At 35.5% G+C, this 4,324-nt stretch overlaps 1 long non-coding RNA gene across 1 annotated transcript; it reads right to left on the bottom strand.

The window, feature by feature from the left end:
• Nucleotides 1-617: 617 nt before the first annotated feature.
• Nucleotides 618-3,702, bottom strand: LOC117278656 (uncharacterized). The gene is made up of 2 exons (XR_004509009.2): nucleotides 2,903-3,702; nucleotides 618-859 (listed from the first exon to the last, which is right to left on the bottom strand). It is a non-coding gene; the product is annotated as an uncharacterized lncRNA (long non-coding RNA).
• Between the last annotated feature and the right edge of the window lie 622 nt (nucleotides 3,703-4,324).

Below are 4,324 nucleotides of genomic sequence, written 5' to 3'. Positions count from 1 at the left end.
AGAAATGTTTATATCCTAGTTGATTAATGGTTAAATTTCTAAATGGGACTCTGTGAAAGTTTGAATAAGTAAAAAAATGTTTCAATTTCCGTTTGAAAAACATATCGTTGTTTTTAAGAAAAGAAGGTATAGTTCTTTTAGAAATAGAAATATTTTGTTTCAAATCTTCCTATTTATGTTTTACAAATTAAGGTATGCTCATGTTACATGACAAAAGAGAATACCTCGTCTATTATTCTAAATTTGTTTTTGTGGAAAATCTGCACATTTTGTCAAAGGGTGTTTGATTTTTCTCTTGCAAAATCAATCTTGGCTATGTACATCATGGTTTACCTCTTTTGTTTTGAAACTGTTCTGTGGTGTACATGATCCATTTTGAAGGTTTTCCAAAGAGGGTTTGTTTTTCGTTTTAATTCTTTTAGCATCTGCCAATGCCTAAAATCAGCAAAACTCATTAGAGGAATATATAAACAAGAAAGCTATTGTTTATTAGATAATTAGTTTCAAGATATTGAAATTCAAAACGTTAAGGTCGTTAAAGCAATTAAACTTCATGATCAAAATTACCGTTTACCTATAAGTTTTGGTTTGCCTAAAGTTTTCCGAAACAATCAAGATGACAAAGAATATCCAATTATTGTATTAGTTCTCATATATACATATATATACAGAAAGGAAAAGCAAAACAATAATCAACAGCAATTATATAGATAAACGGAAGGAAGGTTGGACTCTTTTATTGGGCTGTCAAAGCAGCCAAGCCCAGATAGACTCAAAACAGCAGCGGATTTTAGTAGGTGACCATGAAGCAGCCCAACTCCTTGAACTTGAGCACGAGTTCTCAAAGAACTCAGCAGGCCTAGTGATTCATGCAAAGAAAATAGAGGGAACCAATTAGTATATACAAATAAAGAGTAAAGTGAGATAAATTTGTAACAAAAATGGACAAGATCTGAAGGAATGTAGTAAGGCCAAATTTCATTTACGCTAATTCCATGAAGATTAATAGAGGCCAGTACTCATAGGCCTAGGGTGAACAACATTTTCTTATGAGACTTCCCTATGGACCTCAGATACTTCAGAGTTCACGAGGGTCTCTTGGACCCTGAGCCGTGCTTGTGCTATGTATGGAGGGATTCCTCAACCATAACGTCAAGCCTACACCAATTAGCCTTAAGTACTAAATCCCATTCCTCTTCAGAGGTTTAAGCACAAATGAGGTCTCAACTTAACATTTAATAAGACATGTACTCAAGAAGTTCACATAGTTAATATAGCAAACTAGTAGAAGTAGAACAGATTTAATATCATCCGAAACATGCTCTAGGAACTCAATCATACCGGGATATTAACAACTTAGGATAATTACATATTAGGAGTTGAAGTTGTCACTAGAGGACAAAGTAGCCTAAGAACCATTATATGTTAGAGTTTCAAGACTGTGATCAGTTATCAAACACATGTTATTGTACAAGTATGTTCTCATAATTCTTTAACAACATTAGAGGGTTTATACGTTGGATCTAAATTATTTCATGTAGCACAATACTTACAGAATATCCTTAGAACCACATACATAATCAAGAGAGGTCCCTAATCACATATAATTAACTATACACCCTTATAGTTATGCTTGCCATGCTATTGCCAACTTCATCATTCAAGAAGGCCACCCTAAGTGGTTTAAGGCATCAGCAGTTAACAAACACATGCACTCACTACTAACCTTATCAAAGTTTTAGTATTTCATAAAAGGTCCAGTAAAACAGGATTTCCTCAAGGTAAGTTTAAATTGTTAAAGCTAACTATGAGACATTGGAGTAGTCTTAAGACAGCCTTCTAACAAACAAGCATATAGTTGTAGGTCTTACCGCATACTAAACAATCAAGTCCAAACATCTCAACTCAGAACTGGCCCCAAAGATTTAGGCTAACGGTATAATCATGGATGGGGTGGTCAGTTTTCAATCTCACCATTTATATCCTATAGGCATGATATCTAACATAATACATGTTTAATAGCTATCAAGTTATCAAGACAAGCAGTACTCAAATTGGTAAGAAAAGCTTTTCTAAATAGTGTCTTTAGACATCAAATGATCACAAGAGAATCAGAAACATTTATGCGCAGATAGCTAAAGCAAAATAGGTAAATGATTGCAAGATATTATTCAGGTAAGCAGGCAAAATCACTGTGGTACCCTACGTCAAGGTTTGTCTTGTATTTCCATCTTTTTGTATGTTATCATGATAAACACACACAAACAATTCTATTTCAACTGAAGAGAATTAACATAATACCCAAACAAAACTGTTAGCTGGAGTTCCTTGATCAAACAAATAGATTAGCATAATGGGGTAGCATTAACTATCAGGGAGGATCCTTTTAATCCGCATGAGACTATAAGCAAGCCAACATAATGATTTAGGCATGAAATCCTCTCAGCTAATGGCATGCAAAGGTTTATGATCATCACTTGATTAGCTGAGACAACATGATAAATATGGGCACAAGTATAGAAATCGGTAGGTGTCACTCAATCTGTGCAACGATATAGATCACACATAGCTACTATCGTAGGATTCAAACAGTCATGAGGAATTAATAGAATGTCCATAAAGACAATATTAAGAAGTCATTTCAGTTAGTTAAGCATGAAAACAGAATTCAACGACCATCATGAAGTGTTGATTTAACAACAACCTAGAGATAAACACAATTATCAGGAAAGCATCAGTTAATTAAGATAAAAGTAACACAAATAGTAAAGTATAATAAGAAAGTCATATGTTTACTGATATTACGGAGAAGAGGACAAGTAATTAACAGAAAACATCAAACAAATAGAATTACATGACAATACATGAACGACTAAAGAATAAAGAGGGGGTAGTGATTTACCTTCTCCAGAGCAGCAAACCAAGTAGAGATAGTTACTAGCCATTTAGGAACTCATTCTCACACCCAAATCGCAGTAGTTGAACTCGAGCAGAAATGAAAGAAAGAAATTAGAGAAGAATTTAGGAATTCTTAAACCATTGGTATTTACTTATGTTTTTTAAGGTAGTTCGTCTTCTTTCAGTATCTGTCAATATGTTTGGTGAGAGCATTAAAGGCTTTATTTATAGTGGCAATGAAGCCTTAAGGTTTCGTCGAATTCAAAGAGATAGTGGAGTGTGACGATTGAAGGCTTATGATAGCAAAGGGGAAAACAAAAGGAAACAGAGGGAAAATCAGAGTGGAGCTTTTACCTTTAAGAAAATAGGCCATTAGAGACCAAAGGACCATCGGTCAAAGCCCATGTCCAGAGGTTACTACGTTTGACATATGGATCAAGAATCATGATAATGCGTTCAAGATCCTCAGGGATTTGCAGCTTGCATGTGTTGATTTGAACGGCAGGAAACATAATCATGAAACCTTAACACTTTAATTTTTGGTCTAGGCTATTGGGGGTATGGGATTAAATTGAAGTGAAAAAAAGGGAAAAAAAACGGCGAGATTCGCGGATGGAAGAGACAAGATGAATGTTTGGTTTGATTTTGAGTGACCTTGCACGAATTTGTGCAAGGTTCAGTGATTGATGGGGTCTGTGAGATGAGAGAACAGAGAGAAGAAGGGGAAAGAGAGGTGGCCGGTCCTGGAGGAAATGATTAGGGTTTAGGTTAGTCTCTTAGTTAAAACGAGAGACTAGAGGGGAGTCGTTGGATCATTTTGACTAACTATTATGATGCTTATTATTACTTATTATTGTTATTTATATTCTTAGAAAATAGACATTAATAATTTTAAAAACACTCTACTACATTTATTGTTGATCAATAAGTGTAAAAAGTTTAATTTAAAAGGGGATGGTCAAAATTGATTGTCAACATTCCTTTGTTGAGTTTTTTTCATGTTTTAACCAGATTATCTCATGGCAGTCTTTTCGGCCCATTTATGCATGATAGCATGGTTATGGATGTATGTTATGTTGGTGCTCGGTGAGGTAGGCCTAAGTGCCTGTTGTGCCCCTCCGATTTGGTGTGTGACAAACGTGGTATCTAAGCATCTCCATCCTAGGGAGTCTACAAGCCGTGTCTAGTAGAATCCTATTTATGGGTGTGTTGTGCACCAACGTATAAACAAGAGGTTGCGGTACATTTAGGATGGTTACCTTTCTTTCATGTTCTAGATCGTGCGATAGAGCTGAGTTATAGGGAGTTAAGTCTAACGTATGCTTTCACGTAGGTTGTGCAGAGATTTTTTTCAGACGGGCTATAGCTAGCCGCGATGCTAAGGCAGGATTGGACAAGGGTGTGAGAGGTAAACCCTCTAATCGCA

Source organism: Nicotiana tomentosiformis, chromosome 10 (genome assembly GCF_000390325.3).
Source record: "Nicotiana tomentosiformis chromosome 10, ASM39032v3, whole genome shotgun sequence".
In the NCBI taxonomy this organism is placed as follows: domain Eukaryota; kingdom Viridiplantae; phylum Streptophyta; class Magnoliopsida; order Solanales; family Solanaceae; genus Nicotiana; species Nicotiana tomentosiformis.
The sequence above is the reverse complement of the archived record's forward strand: the minus strand, read 5'-3'. Positions and strand labels throughout refer to the sequence as shown.